At 45.6% G+C, this 25,230-nt stretch overlaps 1 protein-coding gene across 4 annotated transcripts in view; it reads left to right on the top strand.

Moving 5' to 3' along the window:
* Positions 1-20,190, top strand: part of C17H8orf89 (chromosome 17 C8orf89 homolog) — a 56,239-nt gene extending 36,049 nt beyond the window's left edge. For 2 of the 4 annotated variants that reach the window (XM_073794519.1, XM_073794515.1), the window contains exons 5-8: positions 852-1,222; positions 3,926-4,025; positions 4,803-4,969; positions 16,181-20,190. The gene's annotated coding sequence lies outside the window, so the exon portion shown is untranslated. Of the gene's footprint in view, positions 1-851; positions 1,223-3,925; positions 4,026-4,802; positions 4,970-12,954; positions 16,161-16,180 lie in introns of those variants that run through there. The other 2 variants (XM_073794517.1, XM_033842960.2) reach the window with 2 other exon arrangements.
* Positions 20,191-25,230: the final 5,040 nt, after the last annotated feature.

Genomic DNA, 25,230 nt, shown 5'->3' with positions numbered 1-25,230 from the left:
GAGATAGAGATTGATCTATATATCTATAATCTATAATCTGTCTATCTAGAGACTGATTTTAAGGAATTGACTCGTGATTATGGAGACTGGTAAGTCCTAAGTCTGCAGTTTGAGTCTGACGGCTGACAGACTGGAGACCAAAGAAAGAGCAATTCAAGTCCACAGGCCACCTGCTGGCAGAATTTCCTCTTGTTGGGGTGTGTCGGGGGAGGACATGTCAGTCTTTTGCTCTAGTCAGATCTTCAACTGATTGAATGAGACCCACCCACATTATGGTGGGCAATCTGCCTTCCTTAAAGTCCACCGATTTAAATGTTAATCTATCCAAAACACCATCACAGAGACATCCAGGATAATGTTTGACTGCGTATTTGGGAACCTCATGGCTCAGCCAAGTTGACACACAAAATTAACGGCCACCCTAGTTTTCAAAACTCTTTTTCTACTGCAAAAAGCTGCTTAATAACCCAGTCTCTCTACCCACCCCAAATGCCTGCTATTTTATAACCCTGTGAAGTTTGGCCACTTCTCTTACTTGGTTGAATCTTCAAGGTCTCATTTTCCATGCCCAAATGGCTTATCAGTGTGTTTAGAGTACTGGGGCCAGATGTTAAGATGACCATTTCCCCCACTCTGTTACATCTATAAAACTGCTATTGATGTAATGGCAATTTAAAAATCTTTCAGGATGTCCTGTTTTAAAGAAACTGAACAATCACTTGCATTTTTAAAACCTATAAGAACTTATAGTATAAAAGGACTTATTGTAAAGAGTCTATTAAAAAGGAGAATTCCCTTATGCATTTAAAACATGATTGTGTATAAAGTTTGGTTTCACTGCAATCTCTCAGGACACACTGATAACGAAAAACCAGGCACAACTGGGACTTCCCTGGTGGCGCAGTGGTTGAGAGTCTGCCTGCCGATGCAGGGCACACGGGTTCGAGCCCCGGTCTGGGAAGATCCCACATGCCACGGAGCAACTAAGCCCGTGCGCCACAACTACTGAAGCCTGCGCTCTGGAGCTTGTGAGCCACAACTGCTGAGCCTGCTCTCTAGAGCCTGTGAGCCACAACTACCGAAGCCCGCGCGCCTAGAGTCCATGCTTTGCAACAGGAGAAGCCACCGCAACGAGAAGCCTGTGCACCGCAACGAAGAGTACCCCTGCTGGCCGCAACTAGAGAAAGCCTGCGCGCAGCAACGAAGACCCAACGCAGCCAAGGTAAATAAATAAATGTATTTAAAAACCCCACAAAAAGCAGGCACAACTAAAGTTTGCCTTTTATCAAGCAAGAGTTCATGGTGTGTGTCCAGAAAGCTGGAGTCTCCTCTTGTACTTTGCGTTTGCACTGGGTCAGTTCTGTCTCATGCCCACAGCTAAAAATACCTCACTCCTGGCCAACCCTAGAGTGGCTGGGGACACTAGCTACTTAGAGGCAGAGATGCTTTTTCCTATGATTTTATTTTTAATCATTAGTACTCACATGTACTTATTAAAATGATAACAGCTAATATTTTTGGATACCTGCAGTGGGCCAGGGCCATGCATTAAGCACAGTATATGCTTTGTCTCACTGAATTTTTAAAAGTCACTCTTTTAAAACAATTTTACTTTATTGAAATATGGTTTATTTACAATGTTGTGTTCATTGCTACTGTACAACAAAGTGACTCAGCAAAGTGTGTATATATATATATATATATTATAATTATAATTATTATTATTTTTTTGCGGTACGTGGGCCTCTCTCTGTTGTGGCCTCTTCCGTTGCGGAGCACAGGCTCCAGACGCGCAGGCTCAGCGGCCATGGCTCACGGGCCCAGCCGCTCCGCGGCATGTGGGATCTTCCCAGACCGGGGCACGAACCCGTGTCCCCTGCATCGGCAGGCAGACTCCCAACCACTGCGCCACCAGGGAAGCCCTATATATTCCTTTTCATATTCTTTTCCATTATGGTTTAGTACAGAGGATATTGAATATAGTTCCCTGTGCTATACAGTAGGACCTGTTGTTTATCCATCCTGTATATACTAGTTTGCATCCGCTAATCCCAAACTCCCAATCCTTCCCTCCCTCACCTCCCCTCCCCCTTGGCAACCACAGGCCTGTTCTCTATGTCTGTGAGTCTATTTCTGTTTCGTAGATAAGTTCATTTGTGTCACATTTTAGCTTCCACATACAAGTGATATCATGTAATATTTGTCTTTGGCTTACTTCAGTTAGTATGATAATCTCTACGTCCATTCATGTTGCTGCAAATGGCATTATTTCATTCTTTTTTATGAGTAATATTCCATTGTACGTGTGTACTATATGTTCTTCATCCAGTAGTCTGCCAGTGGACATTTAGTTTGTTTCCATGTCTTGGCTATTGTAAATAGTGCTGCTATGAACATTGGGGTGCATGTATCTTTTTGAATTAAAGTTTTGTCTGGATACATGCCCAGGAGTGGGATTGCTGGATCGTACGACAACTCTATTTTTAGTTTTTTTGAGGAACTTCTATGCTGTTCTCCATAGTGGCTGTACCAGTTTACATTCCCACCAGCAGTCTAAGAGGGTTCCCTTTTCTCCACATCCTCTCCAGCATTTGTTATTTGGATTTTTACAAATCACTCTTATTAGGTACTTTTATCAGCTTCATTTTACAGATGAGGAAATGGAGATTTGACTACTGTTCCCAAGGTCACACGGCTGTTTGATCCTCAAGCTGGGACTTGCATGCAAAAGGATCTGAGTCCAAGCTTAGCCAACATGCCAGGCCCTCTCTTAGCCAATATGGCAAAATACTCCCCAGCCTCTCTCTGACCATGTGCTGAATATTCTGCTGGATATCTCCTCTAGCAAACCTGCTGGTTTTGCAAAACCTTAGGGATTCAATCAGATTACCTACTAAACCGCTTCATAGTATTTTACAATAAAATTAAGAACTCCCTTTTTCCTCCATGCCTTTTCACAAATCAATTTTTAGTGTGTGGGAGGGAGCCCCTGGGGGGTGGGCAGATTCTTAAGGCTCCAGCCTGCAGAGTCTGTGGAACAAAATTCTGCCTCGTTCATCAGCCACATAGCTTGGGGCCAGTGTTGCCGTCAGCCTGGCGCTGTTCATGGCAAAGGCTGAGGAGTCATCCTCCAAGGCTGCCACCTGCTCTGATGTCTCGGTGGCTGTTATCTGTCTTGTTCTGAGAGACTTTTAGAAAAGAAGCTTCTTGGACAGTTTCCTGAGAAGTTATCCCAGAACCTTAGAACTATCTAAGTCAGGAAGAAAAGAAAAATGTAACACAGAACGACAATAAGAACATCTGGAATTTCACACCGGGCAGGACTGGTGATGATATCCACGATATCTATGGAGAGGAGGAAAATGAGGACTGTCACTTGGTGTTTCTCTTGTCACCCCTGCAGTAAGGGGCACACAGCGAGTCAGCCACAATGCCACCAAGCTCCTCCTGAGCTCTTGGGAGCCTGAGAGGAAGTCTCTGTTTAATGCGTTGCACAGAAAGTAACTAGGCTGGAAGTGGATGATCCCAGTGGGAGGGGCTGAGAGCAGCCTTCCACTGCCCTGGCGAGAGGACACTGGCCACCATGGGGGTGGGGACCTGGACACACTGAACTGAGCAATTCAGCAGCAGTGGCAACAGCGTCACCATACGCTTTCCTACCAAGGAGCACAGGCAGCCAGAGACGTTCAGGACATGTTGAAGTGCAAGACAGCCTTCCACTCAACACTTAGGAGACTCTGACCAAGTGCAAGTAGAGCCTGAGAACGCTGTAGCAGACCGCCCAGCCTAAGGGTGGAGGGAGGCCCAGCTGGACCATGCTACTCCCTTCTCCATGCAGATGTTGGTTAGGGAGGGTACTGGCCGGGTGGGTGCAATTTACATTGTTAGAATTGCTCTTCATCATTTCTTTTCCTTGTTATCCAAGTAAAACACAGTGATTGCAAAGGAAAGAGAGAAGGAGGGAAGGAGAGAAGGAAGGAAGGAAGGAAGGGAGAGGGGAAGAAAGAGAAGGAAAGAAAAAAAAGGTGAGCAAAAAAACAGGGGTTTGCCATTTGGGGGAGCTGGGTGAAGGGCACGTGCGCCATGTCTGTACCATTTTTTGCAACTTCCTCTGAATCTATAGTCATTTCCAAATAAAAATAAAGGAAGCAGGAAATCCCATAATTCACTCCACGGAAATCACCACCATTACTATTGCAGCATATGTCTTTGGTTAGTGTTTCTGTATAATTTGTTGTAATTAACAAAGGCCTTCATACTTTTTTCGGGGGGGGGGTCTCCCTTTGATTGTTCACAACAATCCCACAAGGTGTAGCAACAACTTAATATTTATTGAGGATGGTAGCAAGCAACACAGACATTGTTACTCTCAGATACCAGATAAGTTAGTGGTATAAGTAGAAGTAGGATGACACCTCCAATTCCCTGTTACCATCCTATTACAAGGGATGCACACGGTGTAAAATCCCTCTTAGACAGTGCTGACTGCAACTTCCCTCAGCCAGCAGGCAGAGGTGTCACTGGGAGAAGAGGCAGGCTGGTTCCTCAGGCAGGGTCTAAAGGACTGGTGGTGGCTTGGGGTCACATGGGCCAAGAGATCCAGATATGCAATTCCAGAAACTGTTCATGCCAAGGGGTGTAACTTCTCCTCACCAAACTTGCAAAGACTGACATGTCAACCAGTTCTCCAACTTGCTAGTCCACGAGGAGATCCATGACTGCCAACTGTCATGGATGTGTGTGTCAACTGTTCAGTTTTAAGATGCATCTTTCCCCCTAATGTTTTAACATCCCTGACACAGGGATTCATTCTACAACCACTGCCAGCCAGACAGCAGCTCCGACACAGTTGCTGTTGCCTGCATATAGAAGAATTTGGGTGTTATTTCCTGTGACGTGCCTGGAAAACTACAGCCATTCATGCTTCAGTCAGCAAACAAGTGAGGACCACTTAGGGGGAGAATAAGAGGTATGATTCTTTTGTTGTTGTTTTGTTTTTTCCTCCTTCCTTTTTTGAAATTTTTAATATTTTATTTTATTTTATTTTGAGTCATGATTCTTGTCTGAAAACTTCTACTGACATCCATCTGGTAAAATCAAGAAAGCACTGGAACCAAAACCCTCCAAACTGGTATTGACAGCTTGAGAAAACTTGGAAGAAAATCTGAATGGATTTCTTTCTTTCTTTTTTAAAATAATTTTTTAAATTTTAAAAAATTATTTTATTATTATTTTTAATTTTATTTATTTTTGTCTGTGTTGGGGTTTCATTGCTGCGCGTGAGCTTTCTCCAGTTGCGGCGAGTGGGGATTAATCTTTGTTGTGCTGCGTGGGCTTCTCATCGCGGTGGCTCTTGTTGTGGAGCGCGGGCTCTATGCATGCGGGCTTCAGTAGTTGTGGCACACGGGCTTCAGTAGTTGTGGCTCGCAGGATCTAGAGCGCAGGCTCAGTAGTTGTGGCGCACGGGCTCAGCTGCTCTGTGGCATGTGGGATCTTCCCCGACCAGGGCTCGAACCCATGTCCCCTGCATTGGCAGGCGGATTCTTAACCACTGCATCACCAGGGAAGTCCCCTGAGTGGATTTCTTAGTAGAACACTTTTCTTTCTCATAACATTTTTTTGAAGATTTTTAAACTTACAGAAAAGCTTAAAAAGTTATTTGACAAATACCTAGATATCCTTCACCTAGATTTTCTTAATGATATCATTTAGAGACATTTGTGTCTCCTCTCTCTGTTTTTTGGGGTGGTTTTGTTTGTTTATTTATTTGTTTGCCGGATCATTTTGAAAATGATGTGCAAATATCATGACACTTCACTCCTAAATACTTCAGCACGTATCTTTTAGGAACAAGGACATTCTTTTCGATAACCGCAGATTATTATCACGCTCAGGAAATCTAACACTGATATCTTAATATTATCTGATATGCAGCCCATATTCAAATTTCTAGTGGAAAGAATACGTGTATCAGTTTTATTCTCTTTTAAGAAGTGCTGCGTCACCAACATTGTTGAAAGTAGAGGATGACTGTGTAGGAAAAAACAGAAACATCAAAGGCTCTGAATCTAAAAGTGATTCAGAGAATTAGACACCAGACATGAAAAAGCTTTAGGAAGCCATTTTAGCCATTTTACTTCCCTTCCATTTTTCCTTTTATGGGTGCACAAGGCTTGACGTATTAATAAAATCTGTATCTCAATAAGTCACAAATCCTCTAAGTGATTAAATGCCGAAGGGATAGGAAAGCATTGTATTACAGTGTAATTGGCATAATTGTTTTTATTTTGTGGTACGTAAAATGATGGTGCATCTAACATACGATGAAAAACTTTGGGCAGCTGGAGGTTCAGAGCCAAGAAGAAAACATGGCGGTACATGATCTTCGTTGATTGTCCTGAGTGTGACTGTTTGCACACCTGATCCCCAGCGATCAGGACAGGATGGCCCCCAGTCCTGCATCCATCGGCTGGAGACAGGCTGACCCACTCTCACTCTCCTCCTCCCCTTTCAGGACTCTGAGTGGGGGGTGGCCTCTCCAGCCATGTCTGTGGTCACATTCTCTCTTCAAAAATTAAGTTGTGCTTTCAGTCCACATGGACCAGCTCTTCCCAGCTCACCTCTGTCTGAGCTACTCTCCTGGCGCATCCTTCAACTTGCTCAGCTGGCCGATCGCACTCATTTGGAATTTATTCTTCCCTGTTCTGCTCTCTCAGAGCGGTTGGATTTCTGCTTTCTGGGCTCACCTTCCCCGCAACCTTCTGGGTTCTGGCTCCTGGCTCCCAGTGCCCTGGATTCTACTGTGCGCCATGAGTATGGTTGAAGTTAGCGGGTCCCACTCCAGCTTTTCCCAACACAGAGGTGCAGGGAAGCCCTGAACCAGTGACATTTGACCTTCTCTTCAGGGAAAATTTCAAAACAGTGAATTTGCCTTTGGCACCTTCTCACCTGCCACCCACAAGTGACTCCTTCCTCTCTTCTCCAGAAACCCCCAAAGTGCCTTTCATTCCCTTCCTTCCTGTCTCCTGCCAAACTTCATACCCCAGCAAAAGTTTTCTGATAAATTAACCCATGCACAGGTGTGAATAACTCCCTTCTGTTGATAGTTTGGGAGCAGATTCTATAGAGAAAGGACGGGAAGAAAGTTTTTGTTTTCTGGAAATACTCAAGCCCTAGCAACCCGGGCCAGAGGGGTGGGAACATCTCCTTGCTTGATAGATCCAGGGAATTGTTTAGTGGGACCTACAGAACTGCTTGACCAGATTCTACCATTTGAGTGCAGAAATGCTTGCTTTCACCTGGCAAAATAGTATTTAGTAAAGTCATTTAACTACAATGAATTTTAATAAATTGTAGTGGGTTGTCTAGCTATGGTTTTTGGTTTTCTAGCAAACTTTCTTCCATCTCCCTCCTTTTGGTAGCAGACACCCTCCCCACTGCCCCCTACCCCACCCCGCCCCGGCCATAAACGTGTGGGTACCTAGCCTGGGCTGAGCCAGTTGGAGAATTCAAGGCTTCTGGATCCTGACCCAACTGGGGCTATTCAAAATCCTCCTGCAAGAATCAGTCATGTTCTCAAAGTGGTGGAAGAGAGAAGCTCTCCTTTCAAAGGGGTTGCTATACTTGGATTATGTAAATCTAGAGGTGCCAGCATCATTTTCCTTTCCCCAGAGACAGAGATAGAGATCTTTCTTCAAAATAAAGGCAAGACGAAAGAGACAGAAGGAAACAGGCAGTGATGAGAAACAGAAAAAGAGAAGTCTGGTGGTACTAGGTCCTCTGTCCCTGAAGGTCCTCTGTCCCTGAAGACTGGTTTCTACAGAAATTCTTCCTTTGATGCTATGAGGTAGATCCCCTCCCTCTTTTTAAAATCTAGTTTTAGTTGGGTGTCTGCCACTTGCATCCAAAAGCATCCCAACGAATGCAGCCATTGGATCCATTCATGGCCCCCAAGCACTGTGTCAGGGACACTTGGCTGTACCTTTTATTTGATTACAACACCGTACTTTCTCTCTGTCTCCAACAGTGTTTGCCCACTAAATATGTTTGCTTTTAAACGACTGAAAAGACAAAGGGGGACTCTGCTGCTATCCAGTATTCTTCCTATTTTACCACTGCTATGATTGGTGCCTTCATTTACACACACACAAGCCACACATACACACTCACAACCCATATCAGGTCTAGATCACAGATTACAAGCTCATTTAATTACAGAGGTGAAGCAGGTAATGTGAAATGAATGAGGAGAGGCAGATCGATACTCTGGTAATACAAGGGGTAGTAGAAAGGCTGCAGCAAACTGAAAGGAGGATGCTCTGCCTGAAGGCTGCCAAATTCAATTGAAAACAACAGCCGCAGCACCGTGTGGGCCACAGCAAACACGTCTGTGATTCGCCCTGCAGGCCGCCGTTTTGCAACTCCCAGCCTAGACTGTATCTACCTGCCTCCCTCTCTTAGTCAAGAGGAGATTCTGGTTGTGAAGAACAGAGCTCCACTCGAGATACCTCGTGTAAAGGACCGTTGCTTAGAAGAGTATAACAGATACTTTCTTGGATATAAGATCCAAAGTTCATCCAGCCTCATGGGAACAGGGATGTGGGCACTGTTCAGAGCCAGGTGTATTCTCTGCTCTGAGTACTGTCTCTCTATTGTACTTCAGAGTCTCGAGGGAGTGTTGACTCGCTGCTGGCCGGTGAACCAGACATCCGTTCCTTGTCTGACAGGCATAGGCTGGAGACGGGGTCATGGACAACCGTGCCCAACTAAACTTCTGTCTCCAGCAGAAGCTCTGGATTGGGGATAGGGTTAGGGCTGGGCTGGGGCAGACAGTTGAAGTTGCTTCATACTGTGGCTTTGCCACTCCAGACATCATCAACGCCACAGTTAGTTCGGATTCGGCGCAGTGGTTAACTTTGCATATTTCCTTCTAAATTTTTTCCCAATCTGAAAGAGGATGTGGGGCTTTGAATAGGAAGTATGGTACCTACCATTAGTCATCAGTGAACATTCTTCTGAACTTAAACTGGGTCGGCTCTTACAGCATCTTTTCTCTGTCCCCTTGGTGATCATACGTCTCTCTTTCCAAACCTTCTCTTCCTCTTATTCCCACAACAGTCCTGTCTCATATTCTGCACAGATTAGTATAAAATGTCTGGTTTCTTCTACCTTGGGATAACCCTGAATATCATCTCTTAATTAATCTTTTCAAAGTGCCATTGCAATTAGATTACTCTTCTCCTGGGAACGTACTATTGTTCTCCACAGGTTTTTGGTCCTAGAAAAGTTAACTAACGTCTCTGGATCTTGTACTTTATTATAAAATGGTACAATATCACCAGTCTCGTAGAGCTGTGATCAGGGCTAGAGATAATGTCCCGAATGCCTGGGACAGTGCCTGGCCGAGTATAGGTGCTCAATCGATGTTCATTTGTACTTCACATTTTCACACCATTTCCTGAGTCTACATCATTTCCACAGAGAGACCTCAAGCTCCTTTAGAACATTCTCTTGCTTTCTTCCCCTTTATTATCTACAGCCTTGGAACTTCTAGATAGTTGGAACAGCCTGGCACCCCATACACATTCAGTGAGGCGTGGGCAATGAAGCTAAAAATGGTGAGAGCAGCGTCTGTAGGAGAAGTGGGAGGGGGTGGGGCCCCTGTGGCCAGGAAGCAGGTCACTGCCATTGTGCTCATTCATCCCAACCCCAGGGGAGGCCCGAGGGTGGAGCCCAGTGTTTCCCAGCACCTACAGGTTGATTCCTAGGCGGCTAATGGGTTCCAGGCTTTCCTGACCCTGCTTAGGGTGCTTCTGTGACACCTTCCATAGCCCTGTCACCGCACGATGAGGACTGTGGATACTTACACTTCTCTTCCCAAGACAGGACTAGGAAACCGCACGGTAGGAGGTTAAATAACAGTCAGTACGCTGCTGACAAATCCCCACCGGGGTCTGGCTCCCTGGACGCCTGTGTGTGTTCCTCGTCCTTCCTGGGTTACCAGGAACAGAAGCGCACTCACCTGACTTCAAGGGCATTGTTGTCAGGACACCATAGAAATAAGGCCAGAGGAACCTCTGCCACAGGGCCCAGCCTCCTGGGCACCATGAAGAGCTGGGGCTCACCCAGGATGGACGTGGTTTGGAAACGGAAAGGTCTGTGTTCTTCTGGTGCCCCATCAGTGGCATGAGTACCCCTTACCATGTCCAGATCGTCCTGTCTTTGTTTTCTCAAATAGTTTTTTCAAGTTCTACTCCTTCCACTACTGTTCAAGCCTCTTTTTTTGTCTCCTGTTCCAACTCCTCAGATAATAGGATTCGAGTAATGTACAAGGTCATTGTCATGCCTGATGGGCAGTTTTGCCCCAAGCCATACCCTAGGTCCTGAATGGGTTGCCTCAGGTCTGGTGCCCACCCTAGTCCAACAAACTGTGGCCAGGGTGGAGGGGTCCCAGGCAGCAGGAAGGCACCCACAGGAACCATGGAGGGAATGTGGGTCTCAAGAGGGTTTGTGGCTCAGGACTCCTTACTTTTACCCTTGTCCCATAAAAGATGTCAAATAATAGTCAATATTTATGGAGAATATATTGTTTAGGGAAACAAGCTATTTCTTTTTTGAAACCGTCTTGAACTTTACTGCTTTCCCCTTTCAATTCAAGCTCCACACTACTGCTAAAGTTCTCTTTGTAAATGTGTATTAAATCACATCAAGAAAAAAAAAATCTTGCATTGGTTTTCCATTACCTTCAAGCTGAAATTTTAACTCCTTGGCATGACGTTCAAGACCCTTATGATCTGGTTGCAACCTGTTTCACTGGTCTCATGTACTCTTCCACTGCACACACCTCTCACCCCCCACAGTACACACACACGTGCGCACACACACACATACACACACTGTGCATATAGACACCCTTTGCTCTAACCGTGTCCAAATTTTGCAGTCCCCTGAATTTATCATATTCTCCCATGTCTGGAGGCCTTTCTAGAATATCTTTCCCTCTCTCTCCTGTTTAGCTTCTATTCACCCTTTGGGATTCCAGTTTCTTAACACGGTCTTCCCTTATTGTCCAGAGCTGACTTGGGTGCCTTCTGTCATATATGCATAGCCTACGACCCCACCTGGAGCAACTCACCACACTTCTTTGTAACTGTTGATGTACTTGTTTATTTTCTCTGCTGAATGACAGACCTACTGGGGGGCAGGAGCTATATTTTATTCACCATGATATCCTCCCATTTTATGGGAGCTCAAAAATTTTTTGAATGAATGAATTTCCTCCAAAACAGGTTCCTGTTGCAAAAGCAATGAAATGAAGTTAAGAACATGTGCTTTGGAACCTTGAATCCCAATTCTGCCACTCACTAGCTGAGGGACCTTGACCTCTCTAGGACGTGCATTCTTTGTTGGGTAGAGTGAAGGCTTGGGGGTTGGGGTGTGTGGACTGAGGTCCTACTCTCTGGGTTCTAGACGCTCAAGGACAAGTGTCCACATAGGGCCACCCAGCAGAGCCTAAACGGACCTTCCCTGCTCAGGACAGCTAGTCACCAGGCATGGGACAAGACTTTGCTCCCTCCTCTCAACTTCTGCAGCATGAACGACATCGTTCAGTAGCTGCTTCTCTTTTGCATTTTTAAGAAATGGTGCCTTGACTCAGTTTATTTTCTATAACTGGCCTTTAAGAAGAACAAGCTTTAGGATTTCCCTGGTGGCACAGTGGTTAAGAATCTGCCTGCCAATGCAGGGGACACGGGTTCGAGCCCTGGTCTGGGAAGATCCCACATGCTGCGGAGCAGCTAAGCCCGTGCACCACAACTACTGAGCCTGCACTCTAGAGCCCGCGAGCCACAACTACTGAGCCTGCGTGCCACAACTACTGAAGCCCGCATGCCTAGAGCCTGTGCTCTGCAACAAGAAGCCACCGCGACGAGAAGCCCGTGAACCGCAACAAAGAGTAGCCCTAGCTTCGCAACTAGAGAAAACCCGCGCACAGCAACAAAGACCCAGTGCGGCCAAAAATAAATAAATAAATAAACATTTTTAAAAAAAGAACAAGGTTTAAAACCTGGGGACTAGCCAAAAAGGGGGAAAACGGGACTCTGCCTACAAGTCCTCACTTTGTCCTTGTGCTATATGTCTCACTACATACTCCCTTTTCTTTGAAACTTTTCTTTTGAAATATTTTTAGATTTTTCCTACTTAAATCCTCTCCTTGATTTGGAATTTTTCTGGGATGAACAGTGTCCCAGAGACTTCCTTCTTTCTCATGATAGTATTAAAATTTTGAAGGACCATGAAATGCATGGAACGCCCAGAGTACCTGCATCCTGGACAAGGCACAGCCACACCCACCCGTTGCCATGTCTGTGGCTAGAATGTGTTGACCTGAGGCCCAAGCAAGTGATTTCAGTTAGTTGCTGATATCAAACCCCTTGCCTTTCAAGTTGAATATCGGTCCGCCTGGTCATGGTGGCCAAGAACTCTGAATAGAACATAAAGACGAGGTGGATTATGGGCCTCCAAGTGCCCCTCAAAGGCAAACCTTGCCTTTAACTGGGTTTTTATGTGGATATTCTCTCCCGTTATGGTGTTCAATACCCCTTGCCCTGCACGCCAGAGCTGAGTTATTGGTGGGGGAGTGTTTACTAGCCTTCTGGGGATAGGCTTTTAATCACCTGCAGAGAGCAGTTGGCCGCCTCTAAAAACACTTCAATAAATTGGGATTCAGGCCTTAGTTGGCTCAGCCCTTGTCAGCCCCAGGCTGCCTTGTGCCAAGATGCACTGAAGCCAGAAATGAAGGTCAAAAAGTTACTAAGCATTGGCATGTCTTGCTTTCTGGCTTGTTTGGTAGATCCTTATTAAAACATAGGTGAATGTTGGCTGGCTTCTTGCTCGCAGTTATAAATACTGTACTGTCCGTTTTCATTCCTTTCTTCTCTGCCCACTTCTGCAAAGATGGTTGTGACGGGGGATGGACAAGCTGAATGCATTGGTAGAGCTGTCACCTTAGAAGAGGGATTCCGGACGTCCCACACGATTAACACTGATGGTGCACATCAAGGGAGTGGTGTTATGAGATCACCTGGAAGCTGGCCAGACGGACCAGAGCAGTTATGGCTAAACCCTTCCCTGGAATCCAGCTCTTCTGGGAGGGCTTCCAAACAGCGGCTAAACTCTGAGTCCACTAGATGGCACAGTGACACCGGCACACACATCGTGGTGAGCCTCTGGGTGTCCTGCACTCACTGTTCTGGGCTTGATCCCTCTTGAACAAAAGTTGGAGGCTAGTTATTGAGAAAGGGAGCTGGGGATAAACTCCTCGAAGTCCTATATCTTGGCTCTATTTCTCTAAATCTTCATATAGCCGTTGTGAAAATTGTGTGGATTTTGTAAAACTGTGGACAATAATGAATGATGAAGAATGATAAAAATACCTAAAATCCTTGATTATGTAGCAGAAATGCCATAGAAAGAGGATCTAACCATCTCTGATACTTTGAAAATGCATCCTAACATTTTGGGGAAAATATATGTCTTAACTAGCTCTTGTGTTATCCCAAGTAGTAAGTACTTTATCTGCATTAATTCCATTAATCCTTATAGTAACTTATGAGGTAGGTGCTATTTTTTTTTCTTTTTTACAAATTTATTTATTTATTTATGGCTGCGTTGGGTCTTTGTTGCTGCTCTAGTTGCGGCGAGCAGGGGGCTACTCTCTGTGCGGTGCGCGGGCTTCTCATTGCCAGGGCTTCTCTTTGTTGCGGAGCACAGGCTCTAGGCACGCGGGCTTCAGTAGTTGTGGCACGCGGGCTCAGTAGTTGTGGCTCGCGGGCTCTAGAGCGCAGGCTCAGTAGTTGTGGCGCACGGGCTTAGTTGCTCCGCAGCATGTGGGATCTTCCCGGACCAGGGCTCGAACCCGTGTCCCCTGCATCGGCAGGCGGATTCTTAACCACCGCGCCACCAGGGAAGTCCCGAGGTAGGTGCTATTAACATACTAATTTTACAGACAGGAAAATCGAAGCACGGAGAGTTTAAGTTACTCACCTACAGAGCTAATAAGTGCTGGAGCTGAGACTCAAAGCTTGAGAGTTTGAGCTCCAAAGTTCATGCTCTTAGGGACGATACTCCTCACAAAAGAGAAGTCTGGGGAGCCCTGCCAAATAAGCTTTTATGCTTTCTCATGACAAAGGAACAAGCTTAGGTTCTAAACACCTTGCTCCCTATTATGTCCCCTTTAACATTACTGGCCTGGGACATCAATGCTATGTGTCAGCGTATCTGTATTCTCAGCGTATTTGTTATGTTCTGATCCTACAACAAATGCCATCGTCCGTCTAGAAATCATGCTGCAATAGCATAATGTTTTGTCCTTCTCTTCCGAACATTGCTTAAAAAAAGCAAAAGCCCTGACTTGTTGATTCTCATTCTGACTTTCAGTTTCAGATAGGAAAATTAATATGCTAAGTCATTTATCCGCATAAGGACACTTAGGCTATGACTAGAGAATTTACTCCTACATTCATTCCTCCATTTATTCTGTGATGTTGACAGAATGTATGCAGCGTGCCTGGCCCTGAGTTTAGAGCGATAACTCAGGCAAGTGTGCCACCTTCACATCACTCACAGCTCGATACGAGAGGCAGACGTGTGAACACAACACGAGAGGCAATCCTGTTGTGACTGTAGCAGAGCTTCGGACAGTTGGGGGAGAAGGGGCGCTGCCCAAGTCTTTGAGGGGTGGGAGCAGTAGGACAGCCTTTGCAGAGGACTGCGAGGCAGTCTCTTGGGTGGAGGCGTGAACGATAAGCAGGGGTCCTCTAGGTAAATACAGCATCCCCAGGAAGAAAGAACACAGCATGTTCCCAATGCTCAGAGCTTGGACACTGTAAGAAATGAGCCTGGAAAACACCCAGAGGCCGGTCGCAAAGTTCTCCATGAGCCATCAAAGGTGGAGCTTTATTCTCTAGCCGATGGAAAGCCACAGTGAGCTTTCCAGGAAGGGAATGATACCATCAGATTTGTGTTTTAGGAAGAGGACTCTGGTCTGAAGGATAGACTGCAGGTCAGGGGGGCAGCAGCCAGCCACATTGGAGGCAGAGACCAGTTAGGAGATTTTTGCAGGAGTTGAGATGAACTGAGACAGTTAGGGTGAGGGACCATGAGTGATATGGGGGTCAGAACGAGCCTCCCCCAAATGTATCACTCTTGGATGAGGACTATTTTGAACTAAAGGCAATCGAGACCCTGTGGGTTCAAGAGAAACTACTGGCCCTCCCCTAACTACCTACAAGAATTTAAATTGGGGATTTTTCCCAGCCAAGAGTTATTACTGGAGACAAATTTTATCCAAGTGGTCCCATCTGTATGGCAGGGCAAATATCTAGATACCAAGCATCTGCTCTTCCTCTTATTGTCCTGTGAGGGACCTTCTTTCCTTGGAAGCCCCAGGCTCCTATACCATTTCTCACTCAGGATGGCATATAGACCTCATTTTACCTTTCTGTCTCTGACCCTCTCATGTGTGTGGGGTTTCTGTATGTGCATAATTAAATCTAATTTTCTCCTGTTACTCTGTCTCATGTCGATTTAAGTCTTACACCAACCAGAAGAACCTAGAAGGGTAGAGGAAAGTTTTCTTCCTCCTTAACAGTAGGATAGGGGAAAGGAGTTTTAGGGACATTTCAGAGATAATGTAAGTAGGGCCTTTATTTATATATGGAGGTGTGAATTATTTATAGCCAGCTTTCTCCCACGAAGGATTTGGGGTAGAACCGTAGGACTTGATAATGAGATGAATTCAGGGGCTGAGGGAGAGAAAGGATCCAACAAGATCCCCAGTTTCTGGCTTGGACAAGGTGGTGGGTGGGGTACCATCAGTCAACATGGAAACTGAAGAGAAAGAAGCCCATACTCAAGGGGATGCCCAAGGTTTCATTTCAAACATATTGCATTTGAAGTATTGTGGACAGCCAAGTGGCTCTAAGGATCTGTACCCTGTGGGAAAAGTCGAGGTTGGAAAGGTAGAGTTTGAAATCATCAGCACATTGGTGGAGGCTGAGACCAGGAAGGTGGATGTCATTACAGGGTCTGATAAAAATATGAACCATTTTGTTTAGTTTCCAGATGTTTAGCTACTTAGTTTCTTATAGCTCTGTCTACATTTTTTTCACCTCTCTTCAAGATAGGTAGCTCCAGGGAATAATAAGAGAACTGAGAAGAGTACGGTGTCTCCAGGATTTCTTTGGGTCTGCCTTTCCTTCCGTGCAAAGTCTGTGTACATTTTATATTCCAAGTTCTTCCCAAGATAACTCGAAGACTGGTGCAGAGGGAGAAGACCCTGAGCTTTCAATCACATCACTTGCAGACAACGCTCCACCTCTAGCCCCTGAGTACCACTCTGGCTTTTTGAAGAACTGGAGAGAACATGCTTCACTGGCAGGTGAAGACAGGGAGGGGGTTGGAGCCGGCTTCAGTCTTGTATTTATTTTAAAACTGTAAATGTTTAAAATATGATATGTAAACTTGCTTTCAGGCCACTTTTCATGGTAGGCGGCCTTGACAGTTAACCATTAGGTTTCTCTGGGACGGTGGAAACTTGTGTTCTTTTGGAGAGGACAGCAGAGAGACTGCTCGCTTGCTGGTATGGGGGGCAAGGCAGGTGGGTTTGCCATCTGCTCTCAGCTTTGGCAAGATGGAGGCATTGAAGGCAGCTGTGACAGCACTCGGGAGAAATTAAACAGGAGATAATTTATTCCCCCAACCTCAGGGCTTTTGTCATGGTAACAACTCCCAGACTCGGTGGCTTACAGACATTGACGTCTCCATCGTGCTGTGGAATGGCCACAGCTCTGCACTAGGCTGTGGGCTGACTATAGGGTGGCTTCTAGCATCTTCCTGTTCTGGGACTCGGGCTGCAGGAGCAACCCTTACCTGCAACCCGCAGCCCTGTGACAGAGAACAGAAGCACAAGAGGCTGAGCTAAGCCGTGCATTCTCCCTTCAGTCCGCTCCTCGGAAATGGCATGCGTCACGCCCACTTGAATTTTGTTGGACAAAGCAAGTCACGTGACCAATCCCAAAGGGTTGTGCTCTAAGGAAGGAGGAATTGAATACTTGAGCATAATAATGTCATCTGCCAGAGTTAGTCATTCTTTTGCTAAATACTTACTGAGGGCAAGCATTGTGCTGGAACTTGATCTATGGAAATAGATCTGTTCCCTGCCCTCATGGAGCTTACAATCCCGCTTGGGACATAAATGATGAGACCAGAAATTACAATAAATTTGTAATTTTCAGTCCCAGATTTCAGGGCCCTCACAAGGATAGTGGAGGCTGCAGAAAGCACAGGATGACTGCCATAGGATGAATTACTCCAGGATGTTAACCGTAGCAAGACCTAAACAATATTTTTCCCTGGATGGGGTAGGGAGTGGCGGAGAAATTCTGTTCTTCAAAACTCTACTCAGGTCACCAGCCTTCTGAGGCTCTCTATGGCCTTCTTTGCCGAGATAGTGTCAGGTCTGGTAGGTTACCTGCCTTGACACCCTTTGTCCCGCCTGCCACCTGTAAACCCAGCCCCACCTCCCTTCCCAGTCCGGTCAGGTCCTGAATCAGCAAGGACTTAAACGGATCCAGCTCCGTATTCGGGGGCTGAGGATCAAGTTACCCTGGCTGTTTGCCTCTCCATGACCAGCTGTACCAATTTGAAAAACTGGATTCCTGCCACATTCCTAAGCTTTTTCTATAACCTTCCAAACCCTTCCATACCATCACACCCATACTGCTCTGACCTAACATCCCAAGATTCCAACCCAGTGATTCCCTTCATACCTGTTAGACCCCCGGTCCCGGGGTTCCTAAACACCCCCATTCCCTCAACATCTTCACAGAGGCTGTCTCTCAGAAGACTCTTTCCTGTGGGTGCCACTTCTGCAGTCCTCTTGAACTCAGGACCGGCAGACCAGGGAATGTTCTCCTTACTCCCCACTGTGGCTTCCTATACCCTGGTGTGACACCGTGTGCTGCACCGGGTCTTCTTTGTGGCACACGGGATCTTCGCTGCGGCATGCTGGACCTTTACTTGTGGCATGTGAAATTTTTAGTTACTTCATGTGGGCTCTTAGTTGCGGCATACAGGATCTAGTTCCCTGACCAAGGATTGAACCCAGGCCCCCTGCATTGGGAGCGTGGAGTCTTAACCACTGGACCACCAGGGAAGCCCCGAAAGGAGAGATTCTTGGTTACGTATATGTAGATGGCTCCGTCGGGGTCCAGGGAAGACCCTGGCGGAGGCTGACGGCTGCTGTTCGTATTCACTGCTTGGTGCAGCCAAAACATTGTGCAGGTATCAGGAGGTGGGTCCAGGCACACGGTATGCAGATGATGCCCCAGGTAGGGGATGGCTTTGAAGTCTGGCAAACCAAGAGTTTCCATCAATGACTGGTTCAAATTTCCCTTTCATATGAGCTCTTGGCACCAAGAACAATACCCTAGATGTTGGGGTCCAACGTCACAGGTGAATATAAGTATATCCAGAGGTCCTATAGGAGTTTACACAGGGCTAGTTAAGCTGAAAGGAAGCCAGCCAAGTGGGGAAATAGCTCAAGAACCCTGTCTGCAGAGCTTTACTAAGATTTATTTGGAAAGTTATGGTCTCTCCCAAAACGAATCCACAGATTGCTTTGCTCTGATTACAAGAAGAACGTTGAGGTCTTTATTAACCGTCATCATTGGATTCCTTCCCTCCTTAAGGAGATTAATTAGGTAAATTTCATTACAGTAACATCAACTTTCTTGGAAAGAAACCATCCAACTTCAGAATGACTGTGAGTTTATATCTGGAAACTAAGCAATGTTAATGTTTACAGTTGAGAATGTGAAACATTAGGTTTTAATAGATGTTGATGTCATTCTTGGCATCCTGCAATGATATAAACTACTCTGTGAAGAGGTAACACGTTGTTAAATGGAACCAAAATGCAAAGAAAGGAGTTGGAATGTACACACACAGGGTTCATCCCTACCTCCCACTTACCCATCCTGCATCTGCCGTCTGAGCTGAACCAGAAAATTGTGGTTGGCGTGCCCCATCTATCGCAAGTGTCCGGGTAGAGAGACGAAGGAATTTCTCCCATTCTATTTAGTGCTTTGCTGCTCTAGTATTTTCAAAGAGGGCCAAAATGGCCAAGGAAAGACAGGTCAATTTTAGTCCTGGTTCTGCCACTAATTGTTTCATGTTCCTGGACCAGTCACTCCCTCTGTGTTGTTTCCCCATGCAAAAAGTGAGAAGTCTAGACTCACTGACCTCCAATGACAAGCATAAAACTCTGTTTAAAAGAGATTTTTCCTGCCTTTTGGGTAGACTGTCTAATATGCAGCCATTTGACAACCCCCCTTCAACCCTGAGGGAGTCTGGGAAATTTGGGGCTGAATCTTTTTTTTTTTTAAACCCCTCTCTTTTCCCCTATTATTTGTTTATTTTTAAATTAACTCTGAGTTTATTTTTAAATATTTATTTAATATTTATTTGGTTGTGTCGGGTCTTAGTTGCAGCACATGGGATTTTCATTGCAGCATGTGGGATTTTTGTTGTAGTGTGCAGGCTCTAGTTGCAGCGCACAGGCTTAGTTGCCCTGAAGCATGTGGGATCTTAGTTCCCTGACCAGGGATCAAACCCATGTCCCCTGCATTGGAAGGCGTATTCCTAACCACTGGACCACAGGGAAGTCCTGGGGCTGAATCTTTAACCCTGCTAGGCGGGTGCTCGGGTCCTTGAACTTGCCTCATGACAGCCAGGGGCTGGGGCAGTTCTGAGATGGCCTCAGACACAGATTGTGTAAAAATTCGCTCTACCCCCACCTCCCTCTCTCCTCTCTCTGCTTTTACAGTTTTTAAAGGATATCACCATATATTAGTGCATTCCTGCAAAGTGGGCAGGGCAAGATTCTTACATGGAATTGCTAAAAGAAGCTCATATGTGTTCAAATGGTTCTGATGAACCTAGGGGCAGGACAGGAATAAAGACACAGACACAGAGAATGGACTTGAGGACACAGGGAGAGGGAAGGGCAAGCTGAGACGAAGTGAGAGAGTGGCATTGACATATATACACTATCAAACGTAAAATAGATAGCTAGTGAAGCAGCCGCATCACATGGGGAGATCAGCTCGGTGCTTTGTGACCACCGAGAGGGGTGGGATTGGGAGGGTGGGAGGGAGACGCAAGAGGGAGGAGATATGGGGATATATGTATACGTATAGCTGGTTCACTTTGTTATACAGCAGAAACTAACACACCATTGTAAAGCAATTATACTCCAATAAAGATGTTAAAAAAAAAAAAAGAAGCTCATATGTGTTCAGTAATTGAAATTTTCAGGCACAGTATAGAATTTCTCCCCTAGTGCTGGGGAGAGGGGCATCTTTGTGATTTTTTTAATGTCCCTAATATCATTCTGCATAATAGCCTCCCATAAATAGGCTACTTTGGTAGGAGTTTGTCAAGTTCCAGAATGACCTGAATGCCTGATTTTACTTTAATTTGATTCCCTAGGGAAGCATTAGGACTCGTCAGCCTTTTAGTAGTGACCTGGTACTAAGCTGCACTCCCCACTTATGGAGTTATAGGGTGTATCTCTGAGGACCCTCCTGCACTACCTCTTACTTAAAATGCTGCATGGATGGAACTTGAACAACCAAAGCCCCCAGAACAGATTTGCTCAGGCCTGGAGAGTCCAGAGGGACCTGCAGACCAGAAGAGTGTCAGTCTTCCCAAGGAAGCAGGAATGTTGAGCATTTTTGCACTGACTGCACATACCCTCAAGATACCGTATTCTGTTCCGGATTCCACAGCTTTAGAGTGACAGGAAAAAACAACACAAAAGCTCAGAGGATGATGAATAGATTGGAAAGTGTTATTTTATGCATAGAATGGAAAAAGTGGGTACATTCACTTTGAGGAGAGATACTTGAGGAGGTTAGTGATCACCTTCAAACACATAAAGATTATTTTACAAAGACTGGAGGACATTTGCTGTCCACGGAGGAAGGAACAGAAGAGGCACACACACACTCGTGCCCAGGTGGATTCAGGTGGCGTGAGGGAGGCTAGTCAGAGTGGTCAAGCCTGGGATGAGAGACCAAGGAAGCTGTCCCACGCCTTCCTCTGGGACCCCTGTAAGCAGAGGGAATTCTCCTCTTGCTCCTGAGGTTGAATTCCATGATGACAGCAGCAGAGGGACTAGATCATACATACACATTGACTCAACCCCAGTAGCTCTGCTTTTTCACCAAAGGGCAACTAAAACCCACCTACAGATTTATGGAAAATAGCATCGTGTGAGAGTAAAAACATGAGAAAAAAAAGGAAGTATTTTAACTGTCAGCTCCAGGAATTTTGAGTGTGAGAGCTGGGGACAGGGCTGGGGCCTCAGGATATGGGAACACCCAGCTTTGCTTCCCTCAACTATTTCTTTCTTTTCCTTTTTAAAATTTATTTATTTATTTATTTTTGGCTGCGTTGGGTCTTTGTTGCTGCGCGCGGGCTTTCTCTAGTTGTGGCGAGCGGGGACTACGCTTCGTTGTGGTGTGTGGGCTTCTCACTGCGGTGGCTTCTCTTGTTGTGGAGCACAGGCTCTAGGTGCACGGGCTTCAGTAGTTGTGTCTCAGGGGCTCAGTAGTTGCAGCACGCGGGCTCTAGAGTGCAGGCTCAGTAGTTGTGGCACTCGGGCTTAGTTTTTCTGCGGCATGTGGGAATCCTCCTGGACCAGGGCTCGAACCTGTGTCCCCTGCATTGGCAGGCGGATTTTTAACCACTGCGCCACCAGGGAAGCCCAAGACGTTTAATCACAAATTGCCTGACATTTAGTACGCACTAATGTTTCTATTCTTGGTCTATCCTGGGTCTATTGTAATGGTTTCATCTTACAGGAAGGGAAACTGTAACTATGAATGTTGGGTGGCTGCTCTACAATGACACAGTCCCTAGTGATGATGGTGGGGCAGGTATGCAGATGAGGGAGCCCTCCTGGCCATTGCCCATTCCACCACCCATTGCCGTGTGACTCATGACACAGGAGTGCCAAGACCAGCTCTACAATAAGAAACATAGCTCAGCAAAAAAAAAATGCAAGTAGCATTTGGAGGGTAAAGATAGGACTTTTTTTTTTTTTGCGGTACGCGGGCCTCTCACTGTTGTGGCCTCTCCCGTTGCGGAGCACAGGCTCCGGATGCGCAGGCTCAGCGGCCGTGGCTCACGGGCCCAGCCGCTCCACGGCATGTGGGATCTTCCCGGACCGGGACACGAACCCGCGTCCCCTGCATCGGCAGGCGGACTCTCAACCACTGCGCCACGAGGGAAGCCCTACCTGCAGTTTTATATTAATATTTATTAACTTTACATTAAAATGAAACAAATATTTCTCTATATTAACTCATTTCTAATTATATAAATCTATTTAAAAGGTAATTGTATATCTTACCACGCAAGGACAGCTACCCCACTTCCCACAAATAGAAAGTAAATACAATGAAAACAAAACTGAGGTATTAAATTCTAGCTGGTAACTGTTGCTTGCCAAAGACTGAGCCAGAGGCCTGAGCTCTCTTTATTAAAAAGGGAGATTAGCAAGTGTTAGAAAAGTCTTAAAGATATATTAATCCCAAACTGATACTTTCTCTTTGACATAATCATGAGGGTTGAAAGAAAATTGAAAGACTGGCTAACTCTTTTGTAAGAAAACTTTCTACTTGGAAATAATTTCAAACTTATAAAAAAAAAAAGGTGTAAGAATTGTACAAAAGAACTCCAGTAGAGCTTTTATCCACATTTACCAGTTTTGAATATTGGCCACATTTACCCTCTCTATATATGCTTATAACATTTTTTTTTTTAGCCACTGAGTTGGTTGCATCAACCATGCCCTTTCTACTTCAGTATGTATTTCCTAAGAAGAAGGCTATTCTCTGTTATAATCACAGTAAAATAATCACATGCAGAAAACTTAACATGGCTGCAATTTTTCTATCAAACTGCAGGCTATAATTTGATTTTGTCAATTGACCCAGTAATGACATTTATAGCATTTTTTCCCCAGTGTAGGCACCGGTTCTGATCACGTATTGCGTTTAGTGGTCATTTCTCTTTACTCTTCTTTAATCTGGAGCAATTCCTCAGCCTTTCTTTGCATTTCATGACACTGACATTCTTGAAGAATGCAGGTTAGTTACTTTATAGACTGACCCTTAATTCCTGGTTGTCTGATGCTTCCTCTTATTAGATTTGGGAAAGATGGGCATACTTCTGATTCCATGCTATTTAATTCCATGTCCATGTTCCTATGAAACTGTCTCTTGTATCCCAGTGAGAGCCACACACGCTGACACTGACTGAGACTGAAGGAGACCAATTCCGTGGTTCCTTTTAGTATCTTTTAGTTTATATTTCTGAAGAAAGCCAGACCCTGATTTTGACCAAGTCACATGATCTATAATGAATCACATCATCTGCAGTATTTCATGTTGTTTCTGGTGCTACCAGAGGTTGAATAGACAGTCAAAAGTCTAAAGAGAAGTTCTTCATACCTTTCTCTGTCTCTGACAAGGGTTGGTAATGCCTTTTATTTGAGAGTCAGGCATGGCTGGGGAGAGAGGGTAAAGAGAAGAAAGGATACATGAATTATATGTACAGTGGATGGTTGTAGCAGTAATTTCTGCTCAATGTGACCTCCACTGTGAACAGAAATGGAAAATAAACAATGGGAGAGAAATGGCCCCTGGTGAGGAGCTTTTCGGGTCAGTGTAAGTCTTCGCAAGCACTTACGGAAGCAGCCAGCAGGTGGTAGCCAAGAGTATGATTCAAGCCTGCTGCACCTTCTGCTGTACGAAGTATCTGATGTTTAGAGACAAGAAAACCAATTCAAAGTAGCATAGGTAAAAATAATTGATCACCTCACGTGTTTTTTTTTTTTTTTTTTTTTTTTTTTTTTTTGCGTTACTCGGGTCTTTCACTGTTGTGGCCTCTCCCGTTGCGGAGCACAGGCTCCGGACGCGCAGGCTCAGCCGCCATGGCTCAGTCGCCATGGCTCACGGGCCCAGCTGCTCCGCGGCATGTGGGATTCTCCCGGACCGGGGCACGAACCCGCGTCCTGTGCATCGGCAGGCGGACTCTCAACCACTGCGCCACCAGGGAAGCCGCATCACCTCACTTATTAAGCCTTAGGAATGGCTAGATCCAGGGGCTCAAATGATATCATCAGGAGTGTCTTTCAGCTCTGCTTTTTTCTGTTACTTTCTTACTCCATTTGGATAGAAAGATGACCCCAACTAATTTGCATATTATCCTCCAAAGTGGACCCTGGATGACCTTGCTTGAGTCAAAAGTCCACCACTGGACCCATTATTGTGTTTAGGAAGATGGGATATTCTGATTGGCCCAGGCTATATCACATACCTCCCATTCACTGAGGGAGGAGTCAAGGCATGTGATTGACAGTACCTTCAAGGGCAGAAGAGGCAGCTCCCCCAAGGAAAAGATACCGTTCAGGGGGCTTCCCTGGTGGCACAGTGGTTAAGAATCCGCCTGTCAATGCAGGGGAGACGGGTTTGAGCCCTGGCCCCGGAAGATCCCACATGCCACAGAGCAACTAAGCCCATGCTCCACAGCTACTGAGCCTGAGCTCTAGAGCCCACAAGCCACAACTACTGAGCCCACGTGCCACAACTACTGAAGCCTGCGCACCTAGAGCCCGTGTTCCGCAACAAGAGAAGCCACTTCAATGAGAAGCCCGCGCACCGCATCGAAGAGTAGCCCCGCTCACGGCAACTAGAGAAATCCCGCACGCAGCAACGAAGACCCAACACAGCCAAAACTAAATAAATAAACTTATGTTTAAAAAAAAGATGTTATTCAAGGAAAAAATTAACGAATATTCGGTACAAAGTTATGGTGCAGTATAGAGGATGATTTCGTGAGTTCTCTGATGTTGTATGAAGAAGAACTGATGCAGTTCAGTAGCTAAGATCCCAGGCTTTGGGTCTGAATCCTTACTGTACCATTCACTACTTCAATGGGCCATAGACAAATTCTCTCTGAACCCTAGTTTCTTCATTTGCAAAATGGAGAAAACATTTACCAGAATATCAGCGTTCTTAGTTGCAAACAAGAATTCTCTCAACCTAGTTTAAGCAGAAAGAGATTTATTAAGAGATAGTAGATGGCCCATAGGACCCCAGA

Source organism: Tursiops truncatus, chromosome 17 (assembly GCF_011762595.2).
Source record: "Tursiops truncatus isolate mTurTru1 chromosome 17, mTurTru1.mat.Y, whole genome shotgun sequence".
Lineage (NCBI taxonomy): Eukaryota > Metazoa > Chordata > Mammalia > Artiodactyla > Delphinidae > Tursiops > Tursiops truncatus.
Note: the sequence above shows the minus strand (reverse complement) of the source record. Positions and strands in the feature narration are given on the sequence as shown.